Below are 14,675 nucleotides of genomic sequence, written 5' to 3' on the forward strand. Positions count from 1 at the left end.
TTTCTTTTGATACATGACTTTTTATCACTTTCAAAAAAATATAGGGCAATCTTGTTAAGGATGGATAAGCAGAAGTGGATTTGAAGTAATGGAGGGAATCGGCCTTCATATACACTAAGAGACACTCTCTGGTCTTATTTCACCTTCCTCCTCTGACCTGTCCCAGCCACCGAAATCCACAGCAGGCCAAGAATCAGGCCGCTGAAAGAGTTTGCCTTTCAATCTAATTTAACTCATCTTTACAGAGTGCCTGCTTCCCGCCCATGGGAGTTTCCTGCTTGGCTACATTCTCATTCTTCCAGTTCAGGTTAAACCCTCAGCCAGAAATTACTAGCCATTCCATTGTGCTCCCTTACATACACTTTTTTATAGGCATTATTACACTGTGTTTTTATGACTTTTAGGCTGTCTCCTTTCAAAAATTGTGAGTGCCTGTTTTATTCCAGTGCCTTCTATCATACCCAGAACACATTTATGCAATTTTTTTTCATTAGCACCTATATGCATCAGGTACCATTCTAGATGTTGTGGATATTATCAATGAAATAAGAGATGACAATTCCTGCTTTCAGAAAATGTACACTGTTGTGAAAGGTGACAGATTAGAAACAAGGTAATAAGTAGTACTGCATATAAAAGCATGATCATATTTTTCCACTAAGAATAGAGAAAACTGAGAAATGAGGACTTGGCATTTTAAAGGCTAAGGTCATGGAAGGCCTTAGTCATTTGAATAAAGACTTGAGGCAAGTGAGGGAGAAAGACAGGCAATTGTGCAGGGAGTTGCATTCCAGGCAAAGGGAAGAGCATGTAAAGGCCTGAGGCATAAGCAGGTCTGATTTAGGAAGGGGTCCAGTGTGCAGGGTGCAATGGAGATATTAAAGAGACCAGGCTAGAGTAAGGATTTTGCATTTTCCTTTGAGAAAAGTGGAAACCACTGAAAGGTTGAGAGGAGGTGAGACTTGATCTGACTTTCACTTAAAAAGTTTAAGGTAGTCATTTTGGCTGCCTTGTGGAATGAACTATAAAGGGCAAAGGACAGAGGCAGGGAAACCAGTCAGGAGGTTACTGCAATAATTCAGGTGAGCAGTGATGGTTTGGGAGCATAGTAATAGCAACACAGATAGTGAGAAATGGTCAGATTTGGGTTTATCTTGAAATGTGAGCCATAAGAATGTTCAAAAATTGCATATAGGTATGAAGAGAGGATCAAGGATGGCTCCAAGGCTTTTGCCTTTCCCAATTTACTGACAAGTGGAAAAGTAAATTAGGTAAAAATAAAAGTAGGTTTGTACAATTTATAGAGGATTGTGATTCAATTTTGGATGTATTTAGTTTTGAGGTATACATTAGGGATCCATTTGGAGATGCTTACTACACAATTGGAGATATGACTTTGGAATTCAGGGAAGACAGGTTTCATTTACATACAAATGTATTGAAAGCCTGAAGGAGATCACCAAGGGATCACCAGCAAAAGAGATTGAGGATGCATCCTAGCATCAGGGTCCACTGTTGGGAGATTGGAGAGCTGAGGGGGAACTAGCAATAAGAACTAAGAAGGCACAGTCAGTGAGGTAGGAGTAAATTAGGGAGCATGTCATGTTGGGAAGTGACATTTCTTTGAAAATGACCATAGAGAGTGAGCCTGCCAGACCTGCCTTTCAGGAACCCAGTGCTGTGGTCCTACAGTACAGACCACAGGCTTTGTATTGGCTTTCACCTACAAGGATCCTTAGAGGATCTGAAGCAATTACCATAAACACTGAGGTGTCTAGAAATCTAAATTCTCTCTATTTTTCACAGGGGCAACATGGAAGAACAGGGTCTACTCTATGATTCCCACACAGGGTGATACAGACAGAAGCTGTTGCCAGGGGCATATTGCAATCATTTCCCTACACAAGTTTCACTCCCCTAGCCCTGATTTTGAATGAGTCCCTAGAGATACATTCCCTACCCCCCCCTTGGAGAATCATCCCCATGTATGTGTGCCTCCCCACAGACGGTGTGAGCTCCTATGCGTCAGGCTGAGAAACACTGTGAGAATCTTTAAGGAAAACCCCCAAACTGTTTTTCCTAATCCATACTGCTCTGTACTTGGCAGCACCAGCCTTGTCTTTCTTCTAAGTGTTCACATGTTCAGCATTGGCTTTATTTTCTCACCTTGTAGCATCAGGCCACACCTGTCCACAAAATCATCTGGCTGATAACTTCATGCAAGCAACTTAGAAATGGGCAATATGCATTTCTTTTCTAGTTTTGTTTTCTCTTCCTGACTGAAAATGACCAAATGAGATTAATAAAGAAGTTAACAAAATTAAGAGCACCTCACTTTTATATTTGATACTTCCATAAACTATATTTGTAGAGGAAGACACTTATTGGCAGTAGAAAAATGAATTAGAAATGATTATAGTTAGAGGACCCTGATTTGTAACTAAGGGGCCAGTGGAAACTTTGCTGGCTTAATAGTCTTGACTTTAAAGAGACAGAACTAGCAAAAGAATCTAAGAATTTTGAAGAAAAAGATTCAGTCCCTTTAAAGATAGTTATAGAGAATCAATATATAAAATAGGAATTCCTTTACAATGAATTACTAATTATAATGTTTACCCTCAAAACGAACACTGGTAGACAATATGAAATAAAATATTTCTCCAGTAACATCATGTACTAGGGACACAACAGTGAATAAAATAAATTTCTTGTCCTTAAAATGTTGACAGTGCATCAAAAAGGAAGAATTATATGATTAATTAAAGTTTTTTCTTTTTAAAGTGTGCTCCTTTTTTATTGTCTCCCTAACCAAACTGTAAACTTAAAGGCAGAAGATCTGCTTTCTTTTGAGTGGGTGGACAGATGGACGAATGAATAATAAAATAGCAATGATTCAAAGTAATAAATGCTTTAAGACAGACAAGAAAATAAGTGCTTTGGGTATTCAATGAGAAAAAGTATCAGTCAACCTGGGGGGACAATTCATGGAGAAGATGACAGTCATTAGCCTTAAAGGATGAGTACAAATCCCATATGGGTAAAGATGAAGGAAATAATTTTGCTAGGAATAGCCTTAATAGAGTTGAGATGGAATGAGTATTTTATAAAAAGAAAAATAAGAAATATCTTTAGGCATGGGATTTCCTGGAGAAAACAGTATGATGATGAGATTAGAAAAACAAAATTTGGGGGTGGGGAGTGCTTAGAAAAAAGCCATTTATCCTTCAAGAAGGAGAAAATAAATAAAGAGAGAGATCATGAAAGAAAAAAGTGAGGAGGTAGCAAAGGAGAGGTTCAAAGGAAAAGATGAACTCAGAAGTTATGTTTGAATAAAGCAAAAGGTTAAATTTAGCTATGATTTGGGATGGGGGAGGTGGGTAGGGGACAGAGAGGTGAATTTCGAAGCCAGAACTGAAAGTGCTATATAGAAAAAAGTTGTATTAGTCAAGAATCAGCAAGACTTGACAATTGAATATTTCTCCAAAGGCACACAGCTAATCACCGATAGAGCACCCAGAACACTGGGCTGCTATTATCCCATTGTTCTGTCCAACACATAAACCAGTCAAATTCGAAGTGAAGGTTTGCATTAGAGTTATGAGAGGTCACCCAATGTGAGGAAATATTGAAAACTAAAGCACACCATGCTTCGGTTGTAGGGAGTTGATTTGTCACCATTGTGGAACACATTTATTTCATTTCACTTTAAGCAGGAAAAATATTACAAGATTCAGAAACATTAAATTTGCAAACATATAATATAATTAAAATGGGACTTGAAATGGATATAGTTTACTTAAAGGATAACAGTAAAAAATAAAATGTTCTGCCTAAGGATTAAAGTGAATGCATTCTTTTCAGGAGCATTGAAGAGAAACAAGAAATAATGTTAAATAATTTTGTGTTGTGTAGAAATGCTTAAAAGCACATTAGGGTGAGAAGATACCAGCCAAAACAACAAATAAACTGTGAAGTGCTGAGCAGGTTGAAAGGAGCCTCAGCATATTTGTTACCAATTTATCAAAGTGGTAAGACAGTCATGTGACAAATAGAAATTGACAGATTTTGGATTTTGTTTGAGACACAATAATTAAATATTCTGAGAATACACTCTAGAGAGTCATCTATGAATGCATATAAAATGGTCTTTTAAAAGTGTCCTTACATAAATTCTCTTTCTAATGAGCTATGGTAAATATTTAAGGAAGATTTAGTTGATTTCAAACACTTCCAAGAGGTCAAATCAAAGACTTGTAGAAGACCAAAGCTTGTGCTTTTTGCTACACTACTGTCAAAGTTGTTTTTCCAGAATTCTGCTACTCTTCATCAAAGAGAAATGCAAACACTCATTAACATTAATCCAAGAATTCATAGACCAAGAAAATTCCAAAGAAACCCAGACATTAGACTTTTCTTCCAATTGACATCACTGAAAATTAGCAATGAAGAGAAGAGTTTTTCCAAGTAAGCAGTAAAGAAGCTAGTGTCTCTCAAACTTTTATAAGCCTATTAATAGCTTAGAGATTTTGTTAAAATGCAGGTTCAGTAGGTCTAGGGTAGGCCTGAAAGTCTGCATAGTTCTAGTCAGATCCCAGGGGATACCGACCATACTGTACGCTGCATGGGCAGGCTCAAAGGTTATATTTGATCTCCTAGTGGGAAGTCATCTCTCCCAAATGCCTGCAGCACTTTGCTTATATCACCCACAGTGATGTCATTACCTAATTCCCTGGGGTTATTATGCTGACACCATTAATTTTGTCTCCACTGCAATATTGAGTACTACACTGGTGCAGAAGTGTTGAATGAACAAATATTGCAGGAAATACTCATTTCTTAATCAAGAGTGGCAAATTCTGCTGGGTAACATGATTTACATTATAAGAAGAAAAGCTAAATGGATGAAAAAATTATCTGTGCAGGTGAGTTCTGCAAACCCGCAAGCCACAATGAAGTAATTCTTCATGTGAAACCTACAGTAGTGGCATTTTTCATTTTTAGAAAATGTCCGATTTCTAGAGATTTTAGTACCTTAGACTCCTATAACCCATTGGTCCACATTGACCACCAATATCCTTGGGATAAAACTTGAACATATAACAAAAGGCAAAGTAAATAAAGCATATTTTGTTCTTATTTTTGTCTGACAAACTTCACTCTAGATATTTTTCAGAAATGGAGACATTACAATTCAATACAGAGCATTTAAATTACATTGTCCCATGTAATCATAATTATACACGTTATAAATATTTAACTTTATATTTATAATTATATATTATATATACATACATATATGTATGTATATGCACGAGTTCAGACAATTAAGTTCAGGAACTCATCCTTGAAAAAGTGCTACATACCTCAGTGCTGAATATCACTACTGTCACCTTCAAAGTACTCCCCTTGGGAAGCTATGCACCAACTCCAACACCTAGTCCACCCTTCAAAGCAATTTTGGAACTCTTTTACTGGAATGGCCATCAGAGCTGTTGTCGTATTACCCTTGATGTCCTGAATGTCATCAAAGTGTCTTTCTTTCAATATTTTTTTTATCTTCAGGTAAAGAAAGAAGTCATTGGGAGGTTAGTAGGGAGGGTGTTCCAATACAGTCATTTGTTTACTGGCTAAAAACTTCCTCACAGATGGTGCCATGAGAGCTGGTGCATCGTGGTGATACAAGAACTATGAATTATCGGTAAAAAGTTCAGGTTGTCTAAGTTTTTCCACACAGCCTTTTCAGCACTTCCAAATAGTAAACTTGGTGAACTGTTTGCCCAGTTGGTATAAATTCAAAAAAGGTTAGCAACAGTTAGCGACATCAGTGCAACAAGTTCACAAACTTAATTATCAGACCTCGTGTGTGTGTGTGTGTGTGTGTGTGTGTGTGTGTGTGTGTGTCTGTGTGCATGCAAACTTGGAAACACATGGCCATTTTTCTCTCTATGTACAATATACTATGAAGGGACTGGACCCCATTGTTGGCCCATTTCTAAATGGTGCCATTGGCCTCAGGTAGATTTTAAGTGGCACCCCCTTTATTCACTGTAAAGTTGGTCTCTGAAATACAAGACCCATGATAACTCATTACCTGGGAAATAGCATTTTGAAGAGGAAAACAAATAGAATAAATAGATATTTGTATTATTTTCAGAAACTGTAACATAGATTTAAAATCAATTCACGGAAAGTAATCTAGAAGGAAAGGACAGTGACCTCTTTATAATTGGCAGTGCAGTGAATAAAGAAAATGTGGTGGGGTTAGTTTGTAGGTCTGAGATATTTCTACTTGATTTATTAATTAATTGACAAAATTTAAATTAATATTTTCCAAAAAATGTGGATGATAAAACGGAATGCAGTTATGTCAATGTAGGTTCATCAGTTGTACAAATGTCCCACTCTGGTGGGGAATGCTGTTAATGGGGGTGGCTGTGCATGTTTGAGGGAGGGGGGTTATGGGAAATCTCTGTAACTTCTGCTCAGTTTTGCTGTGAACCTAAAGCTGTTGTAAAAATAGTCTATTAAACAAAAGAAGAGGACTTTCAGTCAAGATAGCAGAGTAGATAAACAGTGTACTTGTTTCCTTCCACGACCACAGCAAAATTAAAACTAAATTATTAAACAACCATCATTGAGAACCACTTGGAAACTAGTTGAACAGAAGTTCTATAACTAAGGATATAAAGAATCCACAACTAGACTAGTAGGAAAGACAGAGACATGGAATGGGTAGGCCCATACCCATGCTGTGACAATTAAGAATCAGGAGGGATATCCCTGCTGCAGAGTTTCCCCTTGAGGAGTGAGGGGTTCTAGCCCCACATTGGGCTCCACAGCTTGGGAAGAGGACTCCCTATAACATCTGGCTATGAAAACCAGCAATGATTGGATGCTACTGGAGGGCTGCTGGAGTCCCAGGTGTTCCTCTTGAGGGGCCTACACATGGACTTGCTCATTCACAAACTTACTCGCTCTGAGCTCCAGTGCAGGGGAAGCAGCTCAGAAAGTACCAGGGACATATGCAGAAGAACTGAATTGACTAGCTTCAGGGCTAGGGCTGGAGAGGTAGGGGTCATGAGGGCCCTCTTCAGTGATGGAAGCACTGGTAGGTGCCATTGCTCCCTGTTGAGCCTTTTCATGACACACACAGCCAGGAGATGCAGGTGGGTGCCAAATCTTATTTCTCCATTAACCTGGCTAACATCTTTCACCCAGCCCTGCCCATCTTTCACTCTCTGAGACCTACCCCACCCAACTCACCCACTGAGCCTAAGCTTTTTCCAACAGTTTTTCCACACCAGTGGCCTGTTTGGCTTGCACTGTAGACTTTCCTAAAGTCTCCCAAAGTTCCACAAACCCCAAACAAACACCAGCTGGTGTCAGTGTGCCCTGCACATCTTGCTAAGAGGTCCCAAGCCTGGCACAAGTGTTGACCAATTTCAATTTGCACTGTAACTCCACCAGGTGGCCCAAATCTGGCATAAGCTGTAGCCAGTATTGGCTTGGCACCTAGCTTCAACTAAGTGACCACAAACCTGGCACAAGTGGCAATTGGCCTCAGCTTACACTGTGGTGCCCATCAAAGGGCCCCAAGCACAACACTAGTGGCAGCCAATCTTGGTTCATAGCATAGCATCTCTCAAGCACCCCCAAGGCCAGCACAGGCAGCAATGAACCACAGACCACTGTGTAGCTCCCACCAGGTGGCCCCAAGCTGGCAAATGGCAGCTGATCTTGGTCTGAACTGAAGCTCTTCCCAAGAGGCTCCAGAACCAAAACACTTGATGGCTGGCTGCAGACAATACCAGAGCACCATCCAACCAACTCCACAAGTGACATACCCAAAGGGCATCACTAAAGTGACTTCTGTTCCCTGGGGTCAGCCCCCTCCCATTCCCACTCCAGCAGCTTGTATGCTATGGACATGTTCAATCCCCACAGCCAGTCAGCATGAGGGTCAATCTCACCCATTGACATGCCAACAGCAATCAAGGCTCAACTGCAATAGGAGGGCACACACAACCCACAGAAGGAACACTCCTGGAGCATCTGGCTCAGAAGAGGGAGACTGTGCCACTGGGCCTCACAGGACACCAACTACTTACGGCCACTCTGCCAAGACTGGAAGACATAGCAGATTTACCTAATACATAGAAATAAACACAGGGATGTGGCCAAAATAAGGAGACAAAGAAGCATGTCCCAAATGAAAGAACAGATCAAAACTCCAGAAAAAGAACTAAACAAAATGGAGACAAGTAATCTACCAGACACAGAGTTCAAAAACACAATTTATAAGGATGCTCAGTGAACTTAGAGAATAGATGAACTCAGTAAGAAGCCTAATAAACAGATAAAACCCATAAAAAAAACAGTCAGAAATGAAAAAATACAATAACTAAAATGAAGAATATATTAGAGGGAATCAACAGCAGATTAGACGAAGCAGAGGATCAAATCAGCGATCTGGAAAACAAGGTAGCTGAAAACACCCAATTAGAACATGAAAAAGAAAAAAAATGAATTTAAAAAAATGAGAATAGTTTAAGGGACCTCTGGGACAACATCAAGTATATCAACATTCTCATCATAGGGGTACCAGAAGGAGAAGAGAGAGAGCAGGGGAATGAAAACCTATTTGAAGAAGTAATGACTGAAAACTTCCCTAACCTGGAGAAGGAAGTAGACGTACAAGTTGAGGAAGCACAGAGAGTTGATGAACCCAAATAGGCCCGCACCAAGACACATTATAATTAAAATGCCAAATGTTAAAGACAAAGAGAGGATCTTAAAAGCAGCAACAGAAAAACAGGTAGTTACATATAAGGTAGCTTCCATAAGACTGTCAGGTGATTTTTTTCAACAGAAACTTTGCAAGCCAGAAGGGAATGGCATGATACATTAAAAGTGATAAAAATCAAAGAACCACAACCAAGATTATTCTACCTAGTAAGGTTTTCACTCAGAATTGAAGAAAAGATAAACATTTTCCCAAACAAGAAAAAGCTAAAGGAGTTCATCAGAACTAAACCAGTATTTCAAGAAATGTTAAAGGAACTTATTTAAGTAGAAAAGAAAAAATATATAAATAAGAAAATATAGGAAAGAAAAAAACAAAAACAATTCCCACTGACAAAGGCAAATGCTTAGTAAAAATAATGGATCAACCAACTGGATAAACGCCAGTATAAAAGTTAAAAGGCTAAAGTAGGATGATCGTGTGTAATTAAAACAATAAATTAAGGGATATGCAAACACACACACACACACACACACACACACAATAAAAAATAAATTAAAAAACATAAATGTGGAGGGGGTGAGTGAAAATTTTAGTGATTTTATAATATGCTCAACCTTGAGTGATCATCAAAATAGACCGCTGTAAACACAGCTTGATATATATGACGCATGGTAACCACAAACCAAAAATCTAAGAGATATACAAGAAATAAAGAGAAAGGAATAAAAAAATGACACTATAGGAAGTTATCAACATGCAAGAGAGACACTGCAAGACAATAAGAAAGGAACAGAAAAGAACTATAAGAGCTGGCCAGGTTACTCAGTCGGTTGGAGCGCCGTGCTCCCTCCATGCTCCTAATGCGAAAGCTGCTGGTTTGATTCTCATATGGGCCAGTGAGCTGCGCCCTGTACAGTTAAGATTGTGAACAACACCTCTGGCTGGAGCTGGGCTGCTGTGAGCAGCGGGAGGTTGGACTAAGCTGCTGTGTGCCGGTGTGGGCTGCTGTGTGCCGCCATGAGTGGCCAGTGGCCAGCGTGAATGAGCGGCAGCCAGCGTGAGTGGCCAGCAGCTGGTGACAGCTGCTGTGAGCTGCTGTGAGCGGCAAACCGCCAACCGGCATCCGACTGCCTCAACCAGAGGGAGCACAAGGCTCATAATACCAGCATGGGCCAGGGAGCTGTGTCCTACCCAACTAGGCTGAGAAACAAGAACTTGAACTGGAGGGGGGAGGAGACAGAAAAAAGAGGGGGAGAAAAGAACTATAAAAACAAGGAAAAAAAAACCCAATTAATAAAATGGCAATAACTATATGCCTATCAATAATTACTTTAAATGTAAATAGACCAAATGTTCCAATCAAAAGACATAGGGTGACTGAATGGATTAAAAAACCCAAGACCTGTACATATGCTACCTACAAGAGACCTACTTCAGATTGAAAGATGCACACAGACTGAAAGTAAAGCAATAAAAAAAGATAGTTCATGCAAATGAAAATAAAAAATAAAGCTGGGGTAGCAATACTTACATAAGACAGAATTTAAAACAATAGCTGTAACAAGAGACAAAGAAGGGCATTTCAAAATGAGAAAGGGATCAATCCAACAAAAGAATATAACTCTTGTAAACAACTGTGCACTCAACATAGGAGAACCTAAAGATATAAAGCAAATATTGACAGATATAAAGGGAGGGATAGACAATACTGCAGTAATTATAAGGGACTTTAACACCCCATTGACATCAGTGGATAGATCATCCATACTAAACAGTGAAAAAAATGAAAGCTTTTTCTTTAAGATCAGGAACAAGACAAGTAATCTACTGTCACTACTTTGTTCAACATAGTACTGGAAGTCCTAGCCACAGCAATCAGACAAGAAAAAGAAATAAAAGGCATCCAATCCAAAAGGAAGAAGTAAAACAATCATTATTTGCAGAAGAAATGATACTAAATAGAAAGAACCCCAAAGAATCCACCAAAAACTATTATAACTACAAAATGAATTCAGTAAGATAGGATGCAAAATTAATATTCATAAGTTGGTTGCATTTTTATACACCAATAATGAATTATCAGGAAGAAAAATTAAGAAAACAATCCCATTTACAATTGCATAAAAAAAGAATAGATTACCTAGGAATAAATTTAACTAAGAAAATGAAAGACCAATCAGAAAATTGTAAGACATTGAAGAAATTGAAGATACAAATAAATGAAGTGTATACTATGTTGATAGGAAGCATTAGCATCATTGAAAATAATTAAGTTGCCTCATGCCTCTAAGTAGCATGGTCAGTACCAGCTTTACCCACTACACAAGGTGTGGATGAAAAAGATGGAGGAGAGTGAGCAACTGGACAGTGATACTTCAGGCGTCCACTAAATGGATATGTCTCCTCTTCAAAATTAAATCCTTATCATCACCTCTTTGGTTATCAGTCTCACTTTCCCCTCAAAGTGGTTTACAGGAAAGTGGGTTTTCTTTAAGGTGTCAGTTTCTTGGATTGTAATTTATAGGTTTGACCATAATGTTTAGGTAGACATATTGCTAACACAAATAGTAGGTGTGTTATCAAAATACCCTAACATGTACTGAGCCCTGCATCTGGAAATCAGAGTAATGAAAAGAAAGAAAAGGGTTTTTCCTTTCTTTTATAAAACCTCATGATTAGAAGTACTTATTTCCTTTAATCTTTATGATGGGTTTATGGAACATTTAATAATAGAAGTAACTTTCCTTTCATTCTTTTTCTTTTACTTGTCATCTCCAGAAATTTGTGCAACAAGTAGTTCCAATAAAATCATGGCTACTAAAAAAAAATTCTATTCAAAAAAAGAAATAAATTAGAAAGCAAATCATTAAGTAGTAAGTAAAATGTTTGACTGATATAAAGACTAAAATAAGAAGAAAACAGAGAAAGTCATCTCAAGCTACGTCATAATTTTTTTCACATCCATTAAATGTTGCTGTTAAATCTATAGCTTATGGATTACAGAGCTCCCAAAATAGTTAACATTTTAAAACTTACAAGAACATGCCAGATAATAAATGAAGGAACAAATTTTATGAAATAAAATAAAATTTAAAAAAAGTCAACTAAATCAAAGTTTTCATTATAAAACTTAAGCCAACAAATTGGTAAGCAGCAATAAGACCATGGAATTTGTCTCTAATATACTTAAGAACCTTGATTTCATTTGTGTCTCTAAGTTGTCACAAAAGAAAGCCATTTCAGAAGCTATAATATATTTTCCTAATTAGAGGAAAGGGGCTGGACTGGTATAAAAACACTTTGCCAATGCATGAGATAATTACCAATGTTAGTAGATACAATAGCAGGAGGATCAGAGTAAGGATAATAGTAATAAAAGAAAAAAGCGAAGATAATACAATGGTCATGATTCAGAGAGATGCAAGAGAGCCTTCTCAGCACCACCTGTAACCTGAATTGTGTTGGAGGAAAGACTGGAAATGCTATAAGAAATGTGATTAAAGGTGGGCCTGTGGTTATAAATTGATTTTTTAATGGTGATGATAGTAGCTGACATAGACTATAATAAGAAGATGAGAATGTCAGTATCAATTTTTATTAGTGTCATGAACAATATATAGTATATTCAAATTAGCCTCATTTGTATTAGTATTTTTGTAAGTGGTAGCTCCAGAAGCAATAACATGTCCAACATTCTAAAAGAAAAACTAAATAAAGTTGCCAATATTCTCTACAAAATAGCCATAACTTTTATACTGGGGAAAATATGCCACATTTCCTAAGAGAGTCAAAATTCAGGCACACAACATATTCTAGGGAATTCACAACAAATCTAGGTAATAAATTGGAGGAGCAATTGTCGCAAATGCATAAAGTCCTACAAATTTGAAAATACATTAAAAATATAACCTTACATATATTAAACTTCTTTCCAAGATATACATAGAATGATAATTACGATCTACATCTGGGTCAACTTAAACCCTTAAGAAATGGGAACTATTCAGCCTGACCATGGTCATTCTGTTGAAAATAAGTAATTATAAAATTAACAATAATCAGTAATTTTTATAAACTAGTTCTTATTAAAGAAAAATAGATGAATCAGTTTTGTTTATGAATTTTCTCAGCAATTATCACCAGCTTTCTGAGTCGGACAAATTAGGTAAAATTAAATATGTGATAAAAACAATTTTTAGAGAATTAGAAGAATAACATTATTATTTTAATTAAAATCTATTCTTTGTTTGAATTTCAGAAAACTAAGCTTTGAAAAGCATACCATAAAGGGTTAAAGTATAGGATTTTAAAATCTAGCTACTGAAGATATGAACTCTGAACCATTTCTTTTTTATTTATATCTTAGACAGCATTAATTGTGTATGAGAGAAAGCATAGCCTAGTGGTTAAGAAACCGGTCTCTAAGTCAGAAGTCTGTTACTTACTAGTTGTGAAATCTTGGGCTAGTTCCATAAACTATTTTCAATTTCTTCATCTAAAAATTGGAAATCTTACAGTTTCTACCTTTTAAGGTTATTGTGAGGATTAAATGAGAAAGAGTGATGAATAATGCTCAAGAGTGTCTGGCTCACAATAAGACCTCAGTAAATATTAGTTTTATTATAATTATTAATGCTAATAAAGTGCTTAAATGGAATTTCTATTTCTCTAGAAAGGTTAAATTAAACATTTCTTTACTCCAAAAAGCTGCTTCTCTCTGCTAATTCCTTCCTTTTTCTCTATGAATTATATATTTCTCCTTAGGGCAAAACACACACTTATTCCTTCTCCTTTAAAGCATTCTCCTTTTCGAGTTATTTTTCAAGACACATCATTCAAAAGGCCTTTTCCCACACCCTCCAAATAGTTGATTCCCTAAAAGACTGACTGGAAACAGTTACTTCAAAAGGTGAGAGGACCCTGCGTGAGTCTCTGGGCACCGTGTCAGCTCTAGACCACTAGGAAACCAATTCCTGAGATGGCAAACATCTCACTCACTTTGAGCCATTGATCATTTTAAACTTCTCTTGGTCATTCCACAGGGGACATAAAGTTCCAAACTGATAGGAATTTTAAATGAAAGCAGATTTAAAAATCCAAAATTTAAGTGAACCAGACAATTCAGTTATTTAATTGAATGTGTGCGAATTATATGTTTGCTCCTATATAGGTAGCTTAAAATGTAAAATTCTCAATGAAAAAATTGATAATATAGGCAGTACCATGGATTCCCTACTGACAAATTTCCACAGAGAAGAGCATCAGCATGAAAGCTTGCACTCAATTCTGATAGATATGTGTTCCACTAAATAGGTGGACCAAATCTGACAGAATGAATCATATGGAACGCTAAGTAACTAAGATAGCTGTTGCTTCAGGAAATCACAGAACAGTTGATTGGGAAAATAACTATGTAAATTGTTAATGCACACATTATGAATTTCAATGTGCATCAGACATTGTTACACATACTCCAGTTTTCAAATAGTTCCCTGAGGAACACATATAGACCACTGTCATTTTCACAAAGGTGGATAGATAGTGGGTTTGGGACTTTCTGTGTTTTGCAATAGCAAATTCAGAGGAGACAAGGGACTTATCTTGTTCCTGACACAATTTCACTAAAAAAAATCACCAGTACAGAAAATGTATTGTCAGTATGTGTTTCTTTTTAAACATGTACTTAAAGAAAAACTATACCTCACAAAGATACTGTGAAAGAAAACCTAATTGGAGTTTATTCTGCAAAGCTCATTAATATTTCTATTCCAGAATATTACCTGAGGTGTATCTAAGGTAGAAATGCTTGAATACACATAAAAACCTATCAAACACATTATCTTCAACAGTCTACATTTAAAAAAGCATGTGGTTACTTGATAGAATTATCTAATTTTTTTTTTTTAAATGGAGAATTTAGGACCTGGGT

The 14,675-nt window shown here is 37.1% G+C and overlaps 1 protein-coding gene across 7 annotated transcripts in view; it reads right to left on the minus strand.

Moving 5' to 3' along the window:
• The window catches only part of ST18 (ST18 C2H2C-type zinc finger transcription factor), a 141,478-nt gene that overhangs the window by 86,661 nt on the left and 40,142 nt on the right, over nt 1-14,675 (minus strand). The gene's annotated exons all lie outside the window — the stretch shown is intronic.

This window comes from Rhinolophus hipposideros (assembly GCF_964194185.1).
Source record: "Rhinolophus hipposideros genome assembly, chromosome: 13".
Taxonomy (NCBI): domain Eukaryota; kingdom Metazoa; phylum Chordata; class Mammalia; order Chiroptera; family Rhinolophidae; genus Rhinolophus; species Rhinolophus hipposideros.